At 46.3% G+C, this 24,384-nt stretch overlaps 1 protein-coding gene across 1 annotated transcript in view; it reads right to left on the bottom strand.

Annotated features, from left to right (window-relative positions):
• LOC123748871 (uncharacterized) overlaps positions 1-24,384 on the bottom strand; it is a 172,288-nt gene that overhangs the window by 29,474 nt on the left and 118,430 nt on the right. The gene's annotated exons all lie outside the window — the stretch shown is intronic.

Below are 24,384 nucleotides of genomic sequence, written 5' to 3'. Positions count from 1 at the left end.
GGCTAGGATAAGGCGGTATCTGGCTAGGATAAGGCGGTATCTGGCTAGGATATGACGGTATCTGGCTAGGATATGACGGTATCTGGCTAGGATATGACGGTATCTGGCTAGGATATGACGGTATCTGGCTAGGATATGACGGTATCTGGCTAGGATATGACGGTATCTGGCTAGGATATGACGGTATCTGGCTAGGATAACAGCACACCAGACCCAAAGATAAGGTAGGACTTGAGGTATGCCGATTTTTAACTACATCACACGAACGGACGTAAATTCAAGTCTGAAACAAAGTCCAACTGAGTCGGGATCGTAGGAGTGTGAGAAGGGACGGGGACTTATCAGGGCAAAGCGCCAAGCCATTACGACTATATGGCCCTTGGAAGTGGCTCAGGATACTGATGGGACGGGGGGGGGGTGGAAAGGGAATGATGCCCAACCACTAATTGGACGGCCGGGGATTGAACGCCGACCTGCAAGAAGCGAGACCGTCGCTCTACCGTCCAGCCCAAGGGGGTTGGGTAAGAGTGTGAGAATTCGTATCATAAATGAAAGGAATGTGAAGCTGTATTTGACTACGTCCCCTTGTAGTTAATTACATAAATATTGTGAAGAGTAATACCACTAAGACTAAGGCAATTAAGTAGATCTGAAGACTACAGGTCTTCACTTGATGCTATGAGATGATTGCATGCGTGGGTGTGTTTGGTTGGGCGTGGATGAGGCTAGCTGGGCGTGGATGAAGCTAGGTGGGCGTGGATGAGGCTAGGTGGGCGTGGATGAGGCTAGGTGGGCGTGGATGAGGCTAGGTGGGCGTGGATGAGGCTAGCTGGGCGTGGATGAGGCTAGCTGGGCGTGGATGAGCCTGGCTGAGCGTGGGTGAGCCTATAGCTGGTTGGGCGTGGGAATAGGACCCGAAGCGTTAATTATCAAGGAGTATCGCCATGCCCCCAGTGTTTATCGAGGAGTATCGCCATGCGCCCAGTGTTTATCGAAGAATCAGTAGCAACAACTACCACTCTCTGGCGTCGTAATTCGGCACCTTTGTTATTTCCTGCACGTTCTTGGGACGAACACAATGAATAATAATGCAAGCCGAATATCGGCTCTAATTTATTCGTAAAAATGAACAAGTGTTGGTGAGTGGCGCGCTGGGTGGTGCGGGTGAGGGCTGAAGGTACAAATTAAGTTAGAATATTGCCATAATTAGTGATTTAGGCGTGGAGTTGTGGAGAGTCGTGGAGGAGAGGCCGACACCCCTCTGAGTTATGCTCAAAGTTGTGCCAACGTTATTTACACTGATTTGTACATGTAAACACGTCGACTTGTGACCCCCACGTAGGATATAGCCAAGCACCTTGTTCTTACCCTGTAACTCTCTCTCTCTCTCTCTCTCTCTCTCTCTCTCTCTCTCTCTCTCTCTCTCTCTCTCTCTCTCTCTCTCTCTCTCTCTCTCTCTCTCTCTCTCTCTCTCAACCCCCAGAGTGAAGAGCTCATAATACCCCCACAGCTGTTATCAATGCCAGTGGCGGATTGAAGGACGATAATGAATGGAAATGAGTGCTCGTTTGACCTCTTTCGATCATGGTATTGAATGACGAGGTCACCCCTGGTGACCTTGAGGCAGTAATATGCATCTTCCGATGTCAACGAAGAAAATGGAATGTCTGACTTCGAGTAACCTGCCTGAGACGAAGACCATCCATGTAAGTCACCGATGAAAAGCTCGTCGGGGCTGGTCACACACACACACACACACACACAGGTCGCTGGCTGGGAAGGCAGCGGATATACTGGTCCTGAAATATGGTCCACGAACTGGGCAGTGGTAGAGAAGGATGCTTGGTGTGGTAGGGGGTCGTGTGTGTGTGGTGGGGGGTCGTGTGTGTGTGTGTGGTAGGAGGTCGTGTGTGTGTGTGTGTGTGTGTGTGTGTGTGGTAGGAGGTCGTGTGTGTGTGGTGGTAGTAAGTCGCGTGTGTGTGTGTGTGTGGTGGTAGGGGGTCGTGTGTGTGTGGTGGCAGGAGGTCGTCCTATAAGGAAGCAAAGGACTGGGCGATAATAGAAGGTGGTGGCATTTTCATCCTCAATAATTCCCCCTTTGATGTTCAGCCATTTGAAAATTGAGAGATTTAAGCTCTCGGCCACTGAAATGGTCTACAATTGATGCCGACGTTCCCCCATACTGAACTACACCAATTAATGTGCCTCTAGGGATGGGCCCCGCAGGATTGTAAGGCAATTATTTTAGTTCGGACGTAAGTCTTTGGGCCCCTGAGAGAGTCTAATGACCAAGTCAGACTCGTCCTAAAAGCATGTAGGAGCTGTCAGGCGACTGCCAAATGCATACAATCAACTTGCCGGAGTTCTACAACAAGATAACAAAAATTAAACAAGAGAGGGATGGTCAGATGGTCAGAGGATATCTCAAGATAACCTCAAGATTGCATATTCCTCGACTGTCAGAAGGCATTCGATAGGGTCCCACATGAAAGACTCCTACTCAAACTAGAGAAGCAGGATGGTGTAATTGGGAGAGTTCTAAGGAAGGGAGGAAAGGTAGTGAGAGGAGAGACATCAGAGTGGAGAGAACTTACAAGTGGAGTACCACAGAGGTCAGTTCTAGGGGCCCATCCTGTTTTCCAATAAATATCAATGACCTGACAATTGGAAATTGGTTCCCTGATATCAATGTTTGCAGATGATGCCAAACTAATGTGTGCCAGTGCGTGTGTTAGAGAGAAATACAAGTAGTAAATATAATAGAGGAAAAATAGATTTAGTGACTATAAATGACTATAATAGTACTTAAATAGATTAAGTACAATGACACGGTCCAAGAGCTAATAGCTCGACTTTGCAGACATAAATAGTCAATACACACACTCACACTCACACACACACACACACACACACACACACACACACACACACACACACACACACACACACACACACACACACACACACACACACACACACAAGCACACATATTTACAGAGGTAAATATGTAAGTTTTACAATATAAAGCTTACAGCGGCTCGAACAGTACAAAAACGCCGGCTACAACGGAAAAGACATATGTAATATATTTATATACGAATAAATGGTATCTATATAATTTACTGTTGAAAATCCGTTCCATATGTTTACCAGTTGGCTAACGGAAAAAATATTCCGGTTCTCTGGCGTGGAAACATTTTCCCACATTTTTAAAACTATTGTTGGCCGCTGTGTTCCATTGGGTAGCATTTAAGTTTATTTTTGCAAACATGACTGCAAGGCCTTTGTGTTATTTTGTACTTGTGTTAAACTACTAATTATTCTGGTGATGGAGGACGTGAGAGGGTGTAGTTGAGAGGTGGTTGTCGAGAGGGTGGTTAAGATTGCTGCCGAGGATGGTAGTGGTGGTAGTGGTGGTGGTGGTGGTGGTGGTGGTAGTGGTGGTAGTGGTGGTGGTGGTGGTAGTGGTGGTGGTGGTAGTGGTGGTGGTGGTGGTAGTGGTGGTGGTGGTAGTGGTGGTGGTGGTGGTAGTGGTGGTAGTGGTGGTGGTGGTGGTAGTGGTGGTGGTGATACTGGTAGAGGCGACAGTGGTAATGAAATGGAAGTGGCAGTGGAAGTAGTGATGGTTGTAAGGAACCTGTGGTGGTAGTTAAGGTGGTGGTGGAGGGTTTTAAGTAGTGGCGTAGATGGGGGGGGTAGTGGTAGTAGTAGATGAGGTGGTGAGGATGGAGCGGGGCGTGGGAGGGGAGGGGGGAACTTTGGAGTTGGACGTGATGGTGGTAGTGGTGGTGGTGCCAGTGGAAGCGATGGTGGTGGGACTCCGTCACAACGTATGGGGGACAGCGTCGTAAATTTCCGTCAGTGGAAGACGAGAGACGACCCAGAGAGGCTTCAAGCTCAGGAGCTCAAGGTGATCAGTCAACCGTCGGTGGCAGAGAGAGAGAGAGAGAGAGAGAGGGGGGAGAGAGAGAGAGACAGAGGGGGGAGGGAGAGAGAGACGAAGAAGCACTCTCTCCCCACCTCCCACACACCACACACACACACTACCACAGACACCATAGGGTCAAAAACCCCCGGCGCCTGTACAGAGTCCTCGCCCTTGTGACCCAACTCCAGATCAAAGGCCATTTATGTCAGGTAGGAGAGAGAAAGAGAGTGAGAGAGAGTATGAACGAGATTGTCTCAGTGTCTCGACAGGTCATGACAGATGTGAGATAAGAACAAACTCCCATTGAAGTCTATCTTTTGAGAGCCTAGTGTTGCAAACTTGGTATTGTATTTGTTAGTTTTTTTTCCTTGCAACAAGGCCGCTAAACTGCATTAAAACCTTTTGACTATTCTGTGTGTGTGTGTGTGTGTGTGTGTGTGTGTGTGTGTGTGTGTGTGTACTCACCTAATTGTGCTTGCGGAGGTTGAGCTCTGGCTCTTTGGTCCCGCCTCTCAACCGTGTGTGTGTGTGTGTGTGTGTAAACACTCACATTCTTACAGAGTCGAGCTCTATCTCCTGTACCTCAGTAGGAATAACTTGTCAAACACAGTGGCTTTTGACCTTCTTACTTCTTATTGAATCTGTTTTCTCAACTAGTTATTGTATTTGCTTTTATTATCGCTCGCTTTAGTCTATTCACTCTTCTCGTAAAACATTTTCTTAATAAAGTTCATTTTAACATCTCTGTGATTCATCTGTGCCTTTATTGTCCATCAGTGAACGCTTGGTCGACCTTTCCTTAAACTGAACTTTGGATCTTAATTGACTATCAGTTGTTTTAAACTGGACCTTGAATCATTATTGGATGTATCACGTGTCTTAAAGTGAACCTTGAATCATTATTGCCTGTATTAGTTGTCTTAAACTGAACCTTGCATGTTTACTGACATTATCACTTACTCTGAAAAATTCTATGTCGTTATCATGGCTCCTGTAGTCCGCCTCTCTTCAAATGTGATGTTTCTTTAGGTGTGGGGTTCCAAGCCGGTGCGAGATACTCCAGAAGAGGCCCCTCACATGTGCTGTATACAATACTCTAAATCATTCCTATGTCATCCTACTTAAGTAAGCCTTTGGGGTTGTCTCCAGCCTTGTTGATGATAAGACTTGTGTTTCATAGCGTCGCCTCTTATCTTGAAATGATTTCGGGGCTTAGCGTTCCTGCGGCCCGGTCCTCGACCAGGCCTCATGTTTGTGTTTTGACATAACCCAGGAAGCAGCCCGTAGCAGCTGTCTAACTCTCAGCTACCTATTTACTGCAAGGTGAACAGGTGCATCAGGATGAAAGAAACTCTGCCCATTTGTTTCCGCCTCCACCGGGGATCGAACCCGGAACCTTAGGACTACGAATCCCGAGCGCTATCCGCTCAGCTGTCAGGCCCGTTTATGTTGTTCAATGTTTGTTCTGGCCTCTTCCTACATTCTTGGTACCTTGCATATACTAAGGTTGGAGTCGCGAAACCTTTCTCCAATATCTCTTAGAGCTTATACAGCTTTCTAGTCTGACTCCTCGTCATATTTTATCGTCTCATACTTCTGTTCACTCTGGGGCACCTTTTCCCCTCACCGTAGTCCTCTGTTTCCAATCGGGAAGGTATCCTTATGCAGGCGATGAGTCACAATAACGTGGCTAAAGTATGTTGACCAGACCACACACTAGAAGGTGAAGAGACGACGATGTTTCGGTCCGTCCTGGACCATTCTCACAATCGACTTGAGAATGGTTCAGGACGGAGCGAAACGTCGTCGTCGTCCCTTCACCTTCTAGTGTGTGGTCTGGTCAACATAAGGTATCCTCTAATATAATTTAGCACCTGTGAGTAATCCCTGATTGATCTTTAATGAGGAATAGTAGTCACCTGAGTGGAACTACATCAAATATTCTGACAAATGGAACGTATAAAGTTTCATGTGTGTGTGATTCTGGAGAAACTTGGAACGAACTGATAAAACTTGGATAAAAATGCTTCTAGAACGTTGTGTGTGTGTTCACAACCAAGGTGAGACGAGGACCAGGATATGCAGCTTCTGCATCACGCACGCATCTAAAGAAATTGTTTCAAGACGTCTCTTTTTGAGATATGAGTTATGAGAAAGAGAATCGGATCTCACAATCCAGGAATGAATGGAGAAAGTGGGACAAAAAAAAACGGACAAACAAGATTCTGAGTTTGATTGCAAGAGTAAATAGCGATAAATTAATTAAGAACAAAAACAGGAAATGTTATAACTCTCTAAATACGTTTTAGAATATAAATAATAAACTCGGAAAGAACGGGAGTTATTCACAATAAACTACACAAACAGCTGTAAAATCAGGGCCCAGGAGCTCTCAATCGACCCTTTAGCAGACTCAACTAGGTGAACAAATCCACAAGGGCCGTGACGTGGATTCGAACCTGCTATTCAACTAGGTGAATACACACACATGCGCGCTCCAACCGGGAAATTCTACATCTGGAACGAGCATTCAGACGATAATTAAAAAAGGTTGCATCAGATGATATCTACAAAGGTCCACTCGGATGGGAAAAAAAATTCAACTGAAATAAACGAGAAACAGATTAATAAAAAGGCTGTAGAGATGTAGAGATTTCGTCCGTCTCTGAGAAGACCAGGTCCAAGCTCTGCTTACATAGCCTCTGGCCGGCCACATATTACATATAATCATACTTTTACCTCACTTATAATGATACTTTTACCTCACTGATAATGATACGTTTACCTCACTTATAATGATACTTTTACCTCACTGATAATGATACTTTTACCTCACTGATAATGATACTTTTACCTCACTTATAATGATACGTTTACCTCACTTATAATGATACTTTTACCTCACTTATAATGATACTTTTACCTCACTGATAATGATACTTTTACCTCACTTATAATGATACTTTTACCTCACTTATAATGATACTTTTACCTCACTTATAATGATACTTTTACCTCACTTATAATGATACTTTTACCTTACTTATAATGATACTTTTACCTCACTTATAATGATACTTTTACCTCACTTATAATGATACGTTTACCTCACTTATAATGATACTTTTACCTCACTTATAATGATACTTTTACCTCACTTATAATGATACTTTTACCTCACTTATAATGATACTTTTACCTCACTGATAATGATACTTTTACCTCACTTATAATGATACTTTTACCTCACTTATAATGATACTTTTACCTCACTAATACTTTTCTGACCATGATATCAGGGAGCCGGTGGCCGAGCGGACAGAACACCGGACGCGTGATCCTGTAGTCCCGGGTTCGATCCCGGGCACCGGCGAGAAACAATAGGCAGAATTTCTTTCACCCTGATGCTTCTGTTACCTAGCAGTAAATAGGTACCTGGGAGTTAGTCAGCTGTCACGGGCTGCTCCTGGGGGTGGAGGCCTGGTCGAGGACCGGGCCGCGAGGACACTAAAGCCCCGAAATCATCTCAAGATAACCTTATCTCAAGATAACCATGTAACATATATTGGACTAAAATCTATTAGATTATCCAGTATTAGGATGTTTTAGGGTATTTTAAGATAAATTATTCATAAATTCCTTTATATACGTGTTAGGTTAGTTTAAGGTAGGTTAGGTTAGGTGAAGTTGGGGTTGGATAGATTAAGTTAGGGTTATTCAAGTTAGAATTCGTTAGGTTAGGACAGGTTAGTTTTGAAAAGGTTAAGTTAGGGTTGGTTAGGTTGGGTTAGGAGAGGTTAGGTTATTAGCGGTGATAGTGATGCGTGTGATAAGTGATAGTGATAAGTGTGATAAGTGATAGTGATAAGTGTGATAAGTGATAAGTGATAGTGATAAGTGTGATAAGTGATAGTGATAAGTGTGATAAATGATAGTGATAAGTGTGATAAGTGATAGTGATAAGTGACCGGTACACGCTACTCAGACAGCATGACACTTCCCCCTCATCACACTTGACTATACACTTTAGTTACTTTAGTCCCCAAACATTGCCCTGGACCTAAATACACATGCTGGTTGGTCAGTAAACTATTAATGGCGGCCTTAACAACCCTGCAGAGGTTAATAGACCTAAAGTCCCCCAAACATCCAAGAAGCAGAACGGCTACTCACGCGTTAATCGAAGAAAATGGGATATCCTAGCGCGTGGGAAATAGAGAATGGGAAATCCGTGAACGAGAATAGAAAACTGTGATATCTGTGGGAGACAGCGAAGGGGAAACTATAAAAAAAACTATTTTCCTACGACATCTGTGTGAATGTATTCCTCACTCTGTCACCAAGAATGGGCTGCGCGCCGTGCAAGAGGCAGCGTATATTTTTATACCCCATTTCTTCCCGTTGCTGTATAATTACTTTTCTTCCCAAGTGGATGTGTATAATTGCAGTGTTTGTCTTGGCTACAAGCATACAACTGTATTTATTTATGTATACTTGTCCGCCAGGTATATGATGTATATACCAGCGTGACGTAAGAGGAAGGGGGGGGGGGAGGGAATAAACGTTTGTTCCTGGAACGTTTGATAGTGCCAGGAAGGAAAAAATTAAACGTTTGCCTCTGGAGGGGGAAAAGGAACGTTTGCCTCTGAAATAGGAAATAGGGGAAAAAGGGGGGGAGGGGAGGAATTTATTTCAGTTGACGTTCGGTACAACTTGTCATAATGGGCTTCGTGTTGCTAGGGAGGACGGTGCTGGGGGGATGGGGAGGGGGGGAGGGGGAGGGGGGAGGGGGGGGGTGACAGAAGAGGGGGGGGGTTTGACTATGATGGGAGGTTGTTGCAATTCTTATAGGGTTGCACTCGAGCATAATATCATACATTTATTTACAAACATGCATGCTAAATAAATCATACATATGCATGTATACACACACACACACACACACATACATTATGGACATATTGGCAGTGAATGCCAGCCAATACCAACGTCTTTTCCTTTCAATTTTCCATTTCATGCCCCCTTCCTCCTCTCCCTCCCACAACAAGTCGACAAGTTACCCCTCTCTCCCCCCTACCCCCCTTTCCCTCTCACTCTCCTCCTCCTCCTCTCACCTCCCCCCCCTATAACTCTTCCCCCCCCCCTTTCTCTCTCCTCCAACATCACAAAATTTTTGGTTAATTTCCTTCACCGAGTTTTATTTTGGTCTGACGTTATCGTCGAGTGTTGAGAGATGGTCGTAAAGTGTGATCAAGTCTCCACCAGCTCTCTCTCTCTCTCTCTCTCTCTCTCTCTCTCTCTCTCTCTCTCTCTCTCTCTCTCTCTCTCTCTCTCTCTCTCTCTCTCTCTCTCTCTCTCTTCGTTGTGGCGTCCAGCTTCCATATACCCTCAGCCTCTTCCTTCACCCTCTCGACCGTAGAAAACGGAAGAGGAATGTGGAAGATGGAAGACAAGAGTAAGGAGAGGGAGGGGTTGGGAGGGAGGGAGAAGGGAGAGAGAGGGGTTGGGAGGGAGGGAGAAGGGAGAGAGGGGGGTTGGGAGGGAGGGAGAAGGGAGAGAGAGGGGGGTTGGGAGGGAGGGAGAAGGGAGAGAGAGGGGGGTTGGGAGGGAGGGAGAGAAATGGGAGAGAGAGAGAGGGGTTGGAAGGGAGGGAGAAGGGAGAGAGAGGGGTTGGGAGGGAGGGAGAAGGGAGAGAGAGGGGTTGGGAGGGAGGGAGAAGGGAGAGAGAGGGGGGTTGGGAGGGAGGGAGAAGGGAGAGAGAGGGGGGTTGGGAGGGAGGGAGAAGGGAGAGAGAGGGGTTGGGAGGGAGGGAGAAGGGAGAGAGAGGGGTTGGGAGGGAGGAAGAAGGGAGAGAGAGGGGTTGGGAGAAAGGGAGGGAGAGAGAGGGGAGAGGTATATTACGCATGTCGCTGGCTGCTGCTTTGTTATGATACCAGTGAGGGTAATGGGAAAGTGAGGGGAGAGTGAGAGAGGACCGCGTGAGAGAAAAGAATTACAGAGATGGGGAAAGTATAGGAGAGAGACGGGAGAGAGGAGGAGGGAGGTGGAGAAGGAAGAGAGACCAAGAGTGTAAGGACGAGAATAGGAGAAGAAAAATAGATTGACAGTAAATGGAAAGGGTTAATGTTGAAGAGAAGGAAGGAATGGAGACCTAATTAAGAAACTATAAAGATGAAGATAACTATAAAGATAAAGATAACTATAAAGATAAAGATAACTATAAAGATAAAGATAACTATAAAGATAAAGATAACTATAAAGATAAAGATAACTATAAAGATAAAAACTATAAACTATGCACTGGGAGATGATGTGGTGGAGGCTGACTCCATATACAGTTTCAAATGTTGATATGATGGAGCCCAGTAGGCTCAGGAACCTGTACACTAGTTGATTGACAGTTGAGAGGCGGGACCAAAGAACCGAAGCTCAAACCTCCGTAAACACGACTAGGTGATACAGGCACAACCCCTTTTCCCCATCCCCCCCCCTTATATATAAACACACACAACTCCTTGGTGAAAATATTGGTTGCAAAATATTCGCACAGAAATAACACCACATGAGACCAGAAGGCATGGCAGGATGTGCAGGATACCCCCGTTGAAGAGCAGAGGTGCAACAGGTACTCTGAGAGAGAACTCAGAGGCCCGAGACTGTTCAACACGCTTCCACTACACATAAGGGGCATAACTGGCCGACCTCTCACAGTGTTCAAGAGAGAACTATCAACATCAGAGGCCCGACACTGTTCAACACGCTTCCACTACACATAAGGGACATAACTGTCCGACCCCTCACAGTGTCCAAGAGAGTACTGGATAAACACCTCCAAAGTATACCTGATCAACCAGGCTGTGACTCATACGTCAGGCTGTGAGCAGCCGCATCCAACAGCCTGGTTGACCAGTCCAGCAACCAGGAGGCCTGGTCGAGAACCGGGCCGCGGGGACAATGATCCCCTGAACCAACACAAGGTATAACTTCAATGTGAGGTAACCACCCCCCTCCCACACATCCCCCCTACACACACCCACACTCACTCTCATACACACTCCTACATACATTCCTACACACATTCCCACACACCCTCCGACACACACACACACACTCCCACACACACACACACACACACACACACACACGCCCACACACAAACACACTCCCACGCACTCACACACACACACACACATACTCCAACACACACTCTCCCACACTCACACACACTCCCACCCCACACTCCCACACACAACCACACTCCCACACACACACACACTCCCACACACACACACTCCCACACACACACACTCCCACACACACACACACTCTCCCACACACCCTCTCCTACACACACATACACACTCCCACACACCCTCTCCTACACACACATACACACTCCCACACACACACACTCCCACACACACACACACTCTCCCACACACTTCTAAACCCCAAGAACTTATATTAATCTAGATTATATATTTTCCTGCTCTCTTTTAAGTGTAAGTATATTTTAGTCCATTTTGATGACCAGACCACACACTAGAAATTGAAGGGACGACGACGTTTCGGTCCGTCCTGGACCATTCTCAAGTCGATTGAGAATGGTCCAGGACGGACCGAAACGTCGTCGTCCCTTCAATTTCTAGTGTGTGGTCTGGTCAACATACTTCAGCCACGTTATTGTGACTCATCGCCTGCATATTTTAGTCCATTTTGTATTCTGTCACTGTTGTATCTGCCCCTGTTGTATTCTGCCCCTGTTGTATGCTGCCCCTGTTGTATTCTGCCCCTGTTGTATTCTGCCCCTGTTGTATTCTGCCCCTGTTGTATTCTGCCCCTGTTGTATTCTGCCCCTGTTGTATTCTGCCCCTGTTGTATCTGCCCCTGTTGTATTCTGCCCCTCTTGTATTCTGCCCCTGTTGTATTCTGCCCCTGCTGTATCTGCCCCTGTTGTATTCTGCCCCTGTTGTATTCTGCCCCTGTTGTATTCTGCCCCTGTTGTATTCTATCACTGTTGAATCTGCCCCTGTTGTATTCTATCACTGTTGAATCTGCCCCTGTTGTATTCTATCACTGTTGAATCGGCCCCTGTTGTATTCTATCACTGTTGTATTCTGCCTCTGTTGTATTCTATCACTGTTGTATTCTGCCCTCTGTTGTATTCTATCACTGTTGTATTCTACCCTCTGTTGTATTCTATCACTGTTGTATTGAATCCTTGTTATATAGCATGTTTTGCTGACTTAGGCATATTTCTTACAGACATTTATTAATAATATTTGTCATGCTTTAGAGTACTACTGTATGTTTAATGCTACCGTGTATGATTGTTGTGGGCTTGTGTATGATTGTTGTGGGCCCGTGTATGATTGTTGACCGTTGTTTGCTGTGTATGTTTCATTGTAATTTGGTTGGTGCGAATTCGTCCAGCTAAGGACAGGTTTATCTATTCTAAAAATAATAATTTATTTTTAATCAAGTCATTCTTATAATTCCTTCATCAGTATGACTTCTTCAGACCTCTGAAATATATCTGTGACTTTACAAGACTTTGTCCAAGTTGGACAACGACTTGGAATGGTTCGACGACAGAATCTGTCGTTGACAGAATACTCTGTGGCTCTGTCTAAGGATGGACGCCAGGCACCTAGGGCTAGCCTCACCCAAATGTTCAGGATGACACATGAGTGGTATGGGACGGTCATAGGATGGGATAGAGATCAGCCCCAGTGCACACACACCCTCCTTTAAGAAAGCTCAGCTCCTATTCCTTATACCAGCGAATAGTATATGAGGTTATAAATAGGGGATTTTTTATTTGCCATAATTCTTTCAACAGTTTTTGAAGCTGTTCATTAATATTCCAACTTATAGTGTAACTACAACTGTTTTAACTCATTGTTACATGTTGCGTCAAAGTAACAATTATAAACATAATGACAAAATCAGTAGGAGCTGTGATAGTGATTCGAACTTATGCGCTGGGTATTCTCAGGTACACTCCCCCCCAGGCAACTAAGTCACGATATGGTCAAAAGCATTGGAACCTGGAGTTCTACTGAACCCTCGCGGATACTTGAGGCTTTGACTGAAGCCAAACCAGGGTTACCCACAACCCCCCACATGCACTCTGGCTCAGTCATCCAGGACTGTTCTACCTCTGACGCTTTTTCAATATACAGAGAGAAATCACACTAATATTATGTGTCAATGAGACTTTTATTTTAATTTTCATTTAGTGTGATGCTCTTCAAGTGAGGAAGATTTCAGTTGTGTCTGTAGTTTCCTGGTTATGTTTATATGGTCGAGGAATAGTTCCCTAGGCTTAACTGTATTTTGAGGGCTATCTTGAGGTTATCTTGAGGTTATCTTGAGGTTATCTTGAGATGATTTCGGGGCTTTTTAGTGTCCCCGCGGCCCGGTCCTCGACCAGGCCTCTACCCCCAGGAAGCAGCCCGTGACAGCTGACTAACACCCAGGTACCTATTTTACTGCTAGGTAACAGGGGCATAGTGTGAAAGAAACTCTGCCCATTGTTTCTCGCCGGCGCCTGGGATCGAACCTAGGACCACAGGATCACAAGTCCAGCGTGCTGTCCGCTCGGTCCGACCGGCCGACCGGGCTGGTAATGTTTTTACATTTAGTTCTCCTGTTTCTCCCAATCACTTGGCCTGGACGGTAGAGCAATATGGTCTCGCTTCATGCAGGTCGGCGTTTAATCCCCGACCGTCCAAGTGGTTGGGCGTCTGCCTTCCCCCCCGTCTCATCCTAAATCCTTATCCTGACCCCTTCCCAGTGCTTTATAGTCGTAATGTCTTGAGGTTATCTTGAGATGACTTGAGATGAAAAGCTTCCACGTTGGCTTTGTTTCCACTATTGCTACTTTATCTGGTTCCATCGTCGCCTATTCCTTCAATTCCTCTGCTTAGGTTGGCATGCCATCTTCATTTGTGTACCATACTGTTTAAGGCTGTCCAGTTCGTGTCTTTAGTCAATCATCTTCCGCTATCTTGTTTAAAAGCTCCACTGGTTCTCGCGTGGCCATGCACTTTTCTTTAAGGCCGACCACGTTGTGGGGTATAACCGGTCTTTTCTTCACACTACTTAGAGTTTACTCGGCTCTCTGCCATTCAGTTATACCATTGGCTGCTTTTGGGATTTGTAAAGTTAGCCTCTCACCAAAGATTCTGAGCTCTTATTGTGTTTATGCTGTTTGTGTGTGTGGTAGAGAGAGAGAGAGAGAGAGAGAGAGAGAGAGAGAGAGAGAGAGAGAGAGAGAGAGAGAGAGAGAGAGAGAGAGAAAGAGAGAGAGCGTTTTACTTGTAAACAGATGTTGAAACTCGCATTTATCTTGGGAGCTCAGATGTTTACACATATATAATCTCTCTCTCTCTCTCTCTCTCTCTCTCTCTCTCTCTCTCTCTCTCTCTCTCTCTCTCTCTCTCTCTCTCTCTCTCTCTCTGTTTATCTCTCTCTCATTCTCGTCATAAACTCTTCCTAACGACTTGCCTTCAGAATATAAAACAGAACCGAGCAGCTACAACGACAGCAAACACACTTTCTCTCCTTCCCACCTCTCTCTCTCTCTCTCTCTCTCTCTCTCTCTCTCTCTCTCTCTCTCTCTCTCTCTCTCTCTCTCTCTCTCTCTCTCTCTCTCTCTCTTACATTAAGATGTATGTCAAAGAACACACTTAATAAAGAGGATATTGAGTGTTTGAGGAAAGTCGTTGGCGAGTGAAGATAGTTTAGAAGACACACAAGTAATTAACCCCTCATTTAGCCTCAGTAATGTTAAAAGACGCACAATACATAGAGTTCTGGAGAGGATGTTGTCCGCTCTCACTATGACCTCTTGAGAGAAGGAGCAGCACAAGATCTCCCAAGATTGCCTCTTGACCTCTCACAAGGCGCAAGACTGGATAACGATGCCCGTTAGTACCACCTCTCACAAGGCGCAGAACTGGAAACCCTGTCGTCGTAGGGCGACGCATAACGTCGCTGCGTTGTTTAAACGATGATACAGTCACTCCACGTGGCTCCGTTTTAACGTTCAAATAACACATGAAGTCGTTAAGCTTGTACACATAGAGACAATTACCACGCATGTGCGCATGGAGTAACAGTACCCCTCCCCCCAGAGGCAAGGCCACAGAGACGATACCTACGCACGAACGCACTCAGACATGCACAGTGAGTGCCAGCACTCAGAGGAGTGCCAGCCTTGACGACACGAGGACACCAGTGAGGTAGTGAAGCTCTCAACACTCCTCCACACGCAAGAACGTTTACAACTTTGTGAGGAGAATGAGAAGAGCATCGGAACTAGAGCAGAGATCGAGAGAGCATAAGTGGAGGAGACGGTGCAGGGGGGGGGGGGGGAGGAAGTCACAGAGTGGAGGAAGTCTCTGTGACTTCCTTCCAGAGGAAAGGAAGTCACAGAGAGGGCGACACATAGTGGTCTCCTCAGCTCTGTCGTCGTCGGCCGGAAGAAAGAAAACTGGGAAGTGACAGGGATCGTCAAAAACAGTATATCACCATCACTGAGACCCCGAGCTAATATCCAGCCCCGAGGGCCAGGGGTCAGGGGCGGCCCTAAGGGTCACAGGGCTTCAGGGGACGGCCTCTGAGGGGTCACAGAGCTTCAGAGGACGGCCCTGAGGGGCACAGGGCTTCAGGGACGATAGGGGGAAACTATCAAGGCTTACCAAAGGGCATCAATGAGTACCGTGTGGAGGATGAGGAGTGCCAGTGTGAATCAGGCAATTGTAGTGAGTGCCAGGTAGTTTCATGGGGCATTAGAAGGTATTAGTGATAATCAGATTGTATAAATGAGTGCCAATGGGAATCCGGGAATAATGGAGAGTGCCAGTTGGAATTCAGGAACCCTATCAGGTGCCAAAGGATGCCAGAGAAAATCCGGTGATAGTAGATAAAAAGAATACAACAATAATAGAACATTTTAAGTAAAAAATACACATCAATTGTATTATTATTATTAAATATTGAGTGTATTATTATTATTTTTGTTCTGTTTGTAATTATCGTTACAGAAATGTTACATTAATACATATGACCTTAAAACATAGAACACGAGTTTTTTTAACTCTCAATTTTTTGTTTTTCTTGGTATGAGTTTAGAAAATGTGTGGTAATGACCCTTAACAGGTGAGAGGACCGCTGTGTAATGACCTCGTTATATACTGGAGGGATAAAAGGAGCAAATGTATTGTCCCTTAGAGGGAAGGTGGAAGGGGCAAGGGGAGGGGTTTAAAAGGGTAACGAAAGGGGAGTAGGAAGAGATGGGAAGGAAAAGGGAAAGATGTGTGTGTGAATAGGGACGGAAGAGTACAAAAAAAGAGCAAGGGGAAAATGGGAGAGAAGTGAGAGAAGTGAGAGTGTCTCGTTACGAGGTGAGAGAGAGTTTTGTTTATATATTGCAAGAGGTACCCGGCAGCGCCCGGGTCTTTCTGTTTATTTGTCTGGCCGTCTCTCTTTCTTCCCACCACCCCCCTCAGTCTCTCTCTCTCTCTCTCTCTCTCTCTCTCTCTCTCTCTCTCTCTCTCTCTCTCTCTCTCTCTCTCTCTCTCTCTCTCTCTCTCTCTCTCTCTCTCTCTCTCGCTCTCTGTCTCTCTGTCTCTCTCTCTCTCTCTCTCTCTCTCTCTCTCTCTCTCTCTCTCTCTCTCTCTCTCTCTCTCTCTCTCTCTCTCTCTCTCTCTCTCTCTCTCTCTTCCTCCTCCTCCTCTCTTTCAAAATTGTTGTCCATTTGATTGCTTGCTTCATCATCAGACACAACACTCTGCTGCGCATGCTGACGCTGCTTGTGTTGCACAATTAAACACAAAATATGTGTTCATTTGTGTTGCTTAACGTAGCTGTCAGACTTCGAGGTGAGCGTGACCGGATTATTTACCAACCTTTTCCATTTGGGTCAATTTTACTTACTTAAATTTTCCAAATCTTTTCTTCTTTTTCCTTATTTTGAATTGTGTTTTTACTAGTTGTATTTGCTATTTGTGCCTGAAGGATCACGCTTTTAGCTCTTGGACCCCGCCTTTCTTACCGTCGGTTGTCTAATGTACTGACTCCCAATCTATTTTTTCCTTTTTCATATCTATTTCATCTCTCTCTCTCTCTTTCTCTCTCTCTCTCTCTCTCTCTCTCTCTCTCTCTCTCTCTCTCTCTCTCTCTCTCTCTCTCTCTCTCTCTCTCTCTCTCTCTCTCTCTCACACACATACACACACAGGGGAGCCTGTGGCTGAGTGGACAGCGCTTGGGACTCGTAATCCTAAGGACTGGGAGTTAGACAGCTGTTATAGGCTGCTTCCTGGGGAGAGGGGAAGGTACCCATTTGTTTCTGCCTCGGCCAGGAATCGAACCCGGGCCATTAGGACTACGACCCCAGAGCGCTGTCGGCTCGACCGCGAGGACCTATGTGTGTTAGTCTATTTTAACACGACTTTTCCGAATGTTTGTGCAGTTGTGTTTTTGTTCTTGTTTATGTTTGGAACATTTACACCTCCTCCATAATCCTCTTTATTCTCTAAATTGCCTTTATGATTATTCTATTGTGGTTTCTCTCTTCCTTTCCCTCTTCTATTCTTTGTTCGTCTTTATTTGCTGCTGTTTAACTCTTGGCAGTATACCTGTTCTTGTTTGAGCCCACCTGTCCTTGTTTGAGCCCACCTGTCCTTGTTTGAGCCCACCTGTCCTTGTCTGAGCCCACCTGTCCTTGTTTGAGCCCACCTGTCCTTGTCTGAGCCCACCTGTCCTTGTCTGAGCCCACCTGTCCTTGTTTGAGCCCACCTGTCCTTGTCTGAGCCCACCTGTCCTTGTTTGAGCCCACCTGTCCTTGGCTGAGCCCACCTGTCCTTGTCTGAGCCCACCTGTCCTTGTCTGAGCCCACCTGTCCTTGTTTGAGCCCACCTGTCCTTGTCCGAGCCCACCTGTCCTTGTTTGAGCCCACCTGTCCTTGTCTGAGCCCACCTGTCCTTGTCTGAGCCCACCTGTCCTTGTCTGAGTCCACCTGTCCTCAACTTGAGACTTACTTCAAGTTGAAGAGAAACTTCCCTTCCTCTCCCCTTCCTCCCTCTCCCACAACTTCTCTCCTCCACTTCTTCCCCCTCTCTCAACTTCCTCTGTCTCGCCTTCCATTTTACATTCTCTTTATTTCCTTCCCACATCCTTGATATTCCTCCTCCCTCCCACACCCCCAACACTCTCCCTTCCCTTCGTCAGCCCCAATCACCTTCCTGTCTTCCACCAATCCTCTTCCCTTCCTCCCAACTTCCTCACCTTTCTCTCTAAACCCCCTTCCCACCATCCACCAATCACCCCTTCCCACCATCCACCCAATCCCCACCATCCACCCAATCCCCACCATCCACCCAATCCCCCCTTCCCACCATCCACCCAATCCCCCCTTCCCACCATCCACCCAGTCCCCCCTTCCCACCATCCACCCAATCCCCCTCCTTCCTGACCGTTCTATCCCCGTCCCACGACTACTGGAGTTTGATGAAGGGATCTCTGGGGTAATACGGTGACTTCTCTTAACAAGATTGGGCGTTAGGCGCGACTGTTGACCTAATCCTTCTTCAGTTCCACTTTTTTAAGGGCGTTTTTCGTCTGTGATTGTTTTAATTTGGCTGAATGTTTGTCCCTTTGTGTCTTTGTCTTGTTTGTCTCTCTCTTGCTGTGTTAAACTGTGTAATGGTGTCGTTTGTGTATGTGTGTTTGTCACGCACGCACGCACGCACACATACACACACACACACATACACACACACACACACACACACACACACACACACACACACACACACACACACACACACACACACACACACGTGTGTGTCACGTTAGGAAGTGATGTGGTGGAGGCTGACTCCATATACTGTTTCAAGTGTAGATATGATAGAGCCCAGTAGGCTCAGGAACCTGTACACCTGTTGATTGACGGTTGAGAGGCGGGACCAAAGAGCCAGAGCTCAACCCCCGCAAACACAACTAGGTGAGTACAACTAGGTGAGTACACACACATACACACATACACACACACACACACACACACACACACACACACACACACACACACACACACACACACACACACACACACACACACACACACACACACACACACACACTCAGCACCTTCCTCTTTAAGAATCAAAGCGTTTATGCAAGAGACAAAGAAGAACGTAACTAGTCTATTAAAACCTGAAAAAATACGAGAATAATTAAACAAATTATCTCTGAATGTTCACGATGACTTGTTCACTTGTTCATAACATTATAGTGATCACCAATAATCAATTATTGACCACGAAAACAGAATTGTTGTGTATTCATTTATCATTCAGTGATCACAGTTCGAACAGCAGCAGTCACCGCAAACCATCACTTTAGGCTGAAACAGGTTATTAGGTTAGGTTAGGGAAGGTTAGGTTAGGCCAGGTAAGGTTAGGGGCATGGCTGGTTAGGTTAGGGCTTGTTTTGTCAGCCAAGAACAATCTGGTTTCTCAATCAGAAATTGGTAACTTCTACATTGTCTTAGACGCTACCTCGGTTGCCTTGCGTTAATTTCAGGGCTCAATGTCCCCGCGGCCCGGTCCTAAACAGGACTCCTGGTTGCTGAACTGGTCAACCCACGCTGTTGGACGCGGCTGCTCGCAACCTGACGTATGAATCACAGCCTGGTTGATCAGGTATAACTAGGTACGGCTTGGTTAGGGTTGATTAGTCAAGAACAGTTTGATTACTCAATTAGAAATTGTAGGTTCAAATTAGTTTTAGTCATGGTTTAGTTAAGTTAAGTTAGGTTAGGTTAGGTTAGGTTTGGGAAGATTTGGTTAGTTTTGGGTAATTTGATTATTTAATCAGAAATATCTAATAGTCTACATAACTTCGCATCGAACACACACACACTGTACGGTCCGAACACACAGGTTACTGTTCGAACACACAGGGCACGGTCTGAACACACAATGTACGCTCCGAACACACAGGAACCTGTCCGAACACACAGGAACCTGTCCGAACACACAGTGTACGCTCCGAACACACAGGAACCTGTCCGAGCACACAGGATACTGTCCGAGCACACAGGAACCTGTCCAAACCTACAATGTACGCTCCGAACACACAAGAACCTGTCCAAACACAAGGCACAGTACAGCTTTCCGTTATCATACAAGAGCTCACGCTACCACTGTACCCAAAGAGCACAGCTAGCACACTCTAGCGGCCCCTGACACCAACTAAACTGATCACTCAAAATGGTGAATTCAATTTAAGATATCAGGAGCTGTAGACTGAGTTGCAGTGTATGTGATCTGCATCTTAAGCAGGTGGACTCTACGCCTGGGAGGGGCCCAAGTCTCTCAGACCCCTGGGACTAGTGGGTCCCTGTGACTAGTGGGTCCCTGGGACTAGTGGGTCCCTGGGGCTAGTGGGTCCCTGTGACTAGTGGGTCCCTGTGACTAGTGGGTCCCTGTGACTAGTGGGTCCCTGTGACTAGTGGGTCCCTGTGACTAGTGGGTCCCTGTGACTAGTGGGTCCCTGTGACTAGTGGGTCCCTGTGACTAAGTGGGTCCCTGTGACTAGTGGGTCCCTGTGACTAGTGGGTCTCTGTGACTAGTGGGTCCCTGTGTCTAGTGGGTCCCTGTGACTAGTGGGTCCCTGTGACTAGTGGGTCCCTGTGACAAGTGGGTCCCTGTGACTAGTGGGTCCCTGTGACTAGTGGGTCCCTGTGACTAGTGGGTCCCTGTGACTAGTGGGTCCCTGGGACTAGTGGGTCCCTGTGACTAGTGGGTCCCTGTGACAAGTGGGTCCCTGTGACTAGTGGGTCCCTGTGACTAGTGGGTCCCTGTGACTAGTGGGTCCCTGTGTCTAGTGGGTCCCTGTGACTAGTGGGTCCCTGTGACTAGTGGATCCCTGTGTCTAGTGGGTCCCTGGGGCTAGTGGGTCCCTGTGACTAGTGGGTCCCTGTGTCTAGTGGGTCCCTGTGACTAGTGGGTCCCTGTGACTAGTGGATCCCTGTGTCTAGTGGGTCCCTGTGTCTAGTGGGTCCCTGTGACTAGTGGGTCCCTGTGACTAGTGGGTCCCTGTGTCTAGTGGGTCCCTGTGACAAGTGGGTCCCTGTGACTAGTGGGTCCCTGTGACTAGTGGGTCCCTGTGACTAGTGGGTCCCTGTGACTAGTGGGTCCCTGTGACTAGTGGGTCCCTGTGACTAGTGGGTCCCTGTGACTAGTGGGTCCCTGTGTCTAGTGGGTCCCTGTGACTAGTGGGTCCCTGTGACTAGTGGGTCCCTGTGACTAGTGGGTCCCTGGGACTAGTGGGTCCCTGTGTCTAGTGGGTTCCTGTGACTAGTGGGTCCCTGTGACAAGTGGGTCCCTGTGACTAGTGGGTCCCTGTGACTAGTGGGTCCCTGTGACTAGTGGGTCCCTGTGACAAGTGGGTCCCTGTGTCTAGTGGGTCCCTGTGACAAGTGGGTCCCTGTGACTAGTGGGTCCCTGTGACTAGTGGGTCCCTGTGTACTAGTGGGTCCCTGTGACTAGTGGGTCCCTGTGTCTAGTGGGTCCCTGTGACTAGTGGGTCCCTGTGACTAGTGGGTCCCTGTGACTAGTGGGTCCCTGTGACTAGTGGGTCCCTGTGACTAGTGGGTCCCTATGTCTAGTGGGCCACTAGTAGGCTTTCCTTGTGGCTATCTAGGAGCTGTTTTTCGGGGGTTATCTTGTGGCTACTTTATGGCTATCCTATGGCTACGTTGTGGCTACCCTTGTCGTGGTTCCAGAAGTCACTATCCTCAGGGCTTGGTCTATGACCAAGCCCCTCTTGCTTTGATATCTTGATGAGCCTAACTATTGGTGCTTGCATATACGTATAACGTGGGCATCACAGTCTGTTTGATCAGGTAATCTTTGCAGGTGTTTTACATTCTCTTGTATGTACTGAGAAGGTATTAAAAAGCATCGATTCGGTTTTGTTTAAAAAGTTACATTTTAGTTCACTTATTCCCCTAACACCCCCCCCCCCCCTCCACCCTGCTTTTTAAATGGCGCTGTTTAACACGTTCTAAAATCCCTCCAGATTTCGAAAGGATTTTAAATCAGTCCTCGAAATATTTTTCAAATGAAGTACATAGAACGTCATAACGTTTAATGACGATGCTATAATGTCGTTAAATTCGCCTCACCATTGCCACTTCACCATAGGTAAACCCACACTATACTCCTTGTTTACCATCTACACTATTCCTACATTGTCTACAACACTCAAGTCTGTATCATCACACAGCTTCACACCTCTCTATCATCATCAGGCTAGCTTCATCACCATCATCATCCCTCTTGTGATACACTCACCATATATCATTACGTGACATCACCATACATGCACCGGTACACCAGCAACATACCGCGATGTATTGCTATCTATCGCTTCAACACCAGGTAGCGATAGACAGCAATCTATCGCCTCACCATGTGAGGGGTGGACCCCCCAGCACCCCACTGGACACCCATCACCACTTTATCACCAAAGGGGGTGTGGAACACGCCACCTTTAACTCTGGTCTCTCAACTTTATTCCCCAGCCCAAAACAAACAGTATGCACCATTAATTACCAGCACATCCCTCTCCGTCAGCAAGTGAAGGGCAGTGTCAGCCCCCCCCCCCCCCCCGCGCCTCTGTTGTCAGCCTTGCCGGTGGTCAAGCGCTGACAACGTTTGTACCTGCGTTTGATGCGTCCAACACATATATATATATATACACATAGTTACAGCCCCGGTCCTGTGCCAGGTAAGTCCACTACGGGTTCAACCATAACCCGTGATATTTGGAACTTTTTGTTCCCAGTAGCTGAGTCTAAAGCAAGAACAAATGACAATGGAGTTCCACTCTAAGTGCTTAGAAACGTTGGACTGGTGCTATAGGGATCAGTTCTATATATGTTGATCAATATATGACCTTCAAAAACGTTGCAACATGACGAGACTTCACACAAATCACTATCAGGTCTGAGATAAATAATTGGGCTTTCTTTATTTGCATTCTAGTATGTTGCATATTCTCTAGATTCGCGAGTTCAACTCTCTTCTACATGATAGACTCAAGGAATATAAGCCAATAATCGTCCCTATTGCTGCACTGTGAATCAACATGTGTGTGTGTGTGTGTGTGTGTGTGTGTGTGTGTGTGTGTGTGTGTGTGTGTGTGTGTGTGTGTGTGTGTGTGTGTGTGGTCACTGAGGCTTGGGATACCATATCAGGATTGGCCCAGAGGGCGCCTGACTCAACCACCAGCCTCACCTTCTCTGGCAGATCAAAGGCAGAACACTGGACGGGGGAGGAGGTGGAGGTTGCATACACGTCTCCCTGTGGGTCACTTCATTCGTCTTAGAGCTTGGCAACTGGCCGTGACCCCTTGACCCTTGTCATATGACCGGTGTTACCATATTGACTTATCCTCCGGCTGGAGGTGGGAGAGAGCTCTTGTACTGCCTTTGGTTCGTAGTGACCTTTGATCTCAGCTATCTCATCTTAATGGGTCAAGATGTAGCATCTCTACCCCTGGGGCTAAGCCCTTCGTCTCTACCTTAATCTTTGGTTGAGACGTCAACCAAAGATTAAGAACGTCAACTCAATGCTTGGCTTCTACATATCGTCCCAAATCTGATGTTATGATGACTTCACTTGCGTAATGTTCTACATGTCTTCTTAATCTCAGGGTGACTTCTCTACCCCTAGACTACTCTATTTCACATCAAGCCTGTGACAGCCTTCTGACGTCGTCTGCGATACCCTAAGAAAGATGATCAACGGGATTGAATCGAACTTAGAAAACTGCCAAGATGTTCAATTTAACACCTCTTGATTAACACTACAATACATCTCTAGATAAAGACTGCAACACCTTTTCACTAAGACTTAGACACACGTCATAGTTAAGACCACAGCGTCATAATTTTGCTGTATTATCACTATTTTCGTGTTGTTCGTGTTAATATATTTAATTCAATGTGTTTCATGTTAGAGTAGACCACGGTATACTGACGGAGTTTACCGTCATGGTGTTGGAAGTTGTTCTCTGTTGTGGATGTCTTGTGCTGGAGTATAGTGATGATAATAGCATCTCTTAATTAAATAAAAATTGCATTCATTATAATTATTTTCAATTATATCATCACACCACATATATATAATATATGAATATAATATAAAATATAACAAAATATATAAAAAATAATAGGGTCTGGTAAGAGAAGAAAAGATTAAAGTGTTCAGTGAGAATCCACAAGGTTTTCTCTGAGTACCTATTCTCCCATATCCAGAATTATTATGAGTACCTATTCTCCCATATCCAGAATTATTATGAGTACCTATTCTCCCATATCCAGAATTATTATGAGTACCTATTCTCCCATATCCAGAATTATTATGAGTACCTATTCT

The sequence above is a fragment of the Procambarus clarkii genome, chromosome 68 (assembly GCF_040958095.1).
Source record: "Procambarus clarkii isolate CNS0578487 chromosome 68, FALCON_Pclarkii_2.0, whole genome shotgun sequence".
NCBI lineage: Eukaryota > Metazoa > Arthropoda > Malacostraca > Decapoda > Cambaridae > Procambarus > Procambarus clarkii.
The sequence above is the reverse complement of the archived record's forward strand: the minus strand, read 5'-3'. Positions and strand labels throughout refer to the sequence as shown.